The sequence below is a fragment of the Microtus oregoni genome, unplaced genomic scaffold (genome assembly GCF_018167655.1).
Source record: "Microtus oregoni isolate MIOR12 unplaced genomic scaffold, Mior012 000030F_ref0000283, whole genome shotgun sequence".
Lineage (NCBI taxonomy): Eukaryota > Metazoa > Chordata > Mammalia > Rodentia > Cricetidae > Microtus > Microtus oregoni.
In genome coordinates this window covers 9,159,888-9,161,134 of record NW_024543089.1, presented here as the reverse complement: position 1 = coordinate 9,161,134, position 1,247 = coordinate 9,159,888, and the positions used below count along the sequence as shown (strand labels likewise).

General features: G+C 31.0%; 1 pseudogene; it reads right to left on the bottom strand.

Annotated features, from left to right (window-relative positions):
* Positions 1 to 899: 899 nt before the first annotated feature.
* LOC121465433 lies at positions 900 to 995 on the bottom strand (annotated as a pseudogene).
* Between the last annotated feature and the right edge of the window lie 252 nt (positions 996 to 1,247).

The window sequence follows — 1,247 nt, the reverse complement described above, 5'->3', positions numbered from 1 at the left end:
TTCACAAGAAAACTGTGTTCACTATTTTAATGTTTTTCTTTCAATATCTCAATTATAATAATTTTTATGGGTTTCACATTATGGTGAGTATTTTGATTTTGTATTGGCATGTTTTCTTCATATGGCTACTTTGTTATATGGTTTAAAATCCTCTACGTATACATATGGCTGAATAGCTTTGTATTCTTGTAAGACTCCAAAAGTAGGAGCAAGGACTGTCTTTGACTCTTTTGCCTCCTGTGGGAACCTTTTCCTCCTACTGGTTCACCCTGTTCACCCACAATGTGATGGTACATTCCTGGCATTATTGTCACATATTGTGCTATGTTTGGTTGAAATCCCTGAGAGGTCTGCTCTTTTCTGAGGGGAGCTGCAAGGGCTGCTGGATCTTCGGTAGAGGTGAGAAGGGGAAGACTAGGGATAGGTTGGGGTGTGTCAACTGTAGTTGGATTTTAATATATGAAAGGATTTTAACTTTTTAAAATAGAATTCCATAACATTCATATTGAACATTGCTTTGGGTATTCTGTAATATCTTCTGCTGCAATTAATATGTATATTTCAACGCAACTGTGCTATTAGTTAATGAATATTTACTTTTCTGTGTAATAATGTCCAATCTGAGATTATAAAGTGTTTCTAAAACTGAATGATGTGATTTGATATAATAGCTAAAGGACGAGAATAGTCCTTGTTAACACATATCACTTAATTATTTATATCCTATCTAAAAATTTGACATCAGCAGTACAGATTTTCATAAATGGAAGATGATTAAGTGGTTTATTTCTACATATTGAATACACACATATTTTAAAAATTAAGCAGTATTTGTACATATTAACATTTTAAAAACTATGAATATAAAATAATTAAATTTTACTTAATTTTAGTTTAGAAGTCTTTTTTAATGCTTCATGAATTTGAGAGGCATCCTTGAGCATGCTCATCCTCTCTGTATCATTCCAATCTTAATGTATGGACTTCCAAAGTGAGCATAGGTTAGAAGACTTAAGTGGATGCCTTTTATACTGTTTAACATGGCATTACATCAAATGACTTTAGAAAAAATATTATAGCTGTAGAGTGAGGTCATTGTTATAAGAGTGTATCACAGATTTCTAAATAGGTAAAACTTATATGAGACATCATATGAAGAGAAGAGCTTAACAATATATATGTAATTTCTTCTAAATAGATATCATTAATTTCTACTGTTTATACATTTTTATTTCTAAAAGCTTAGA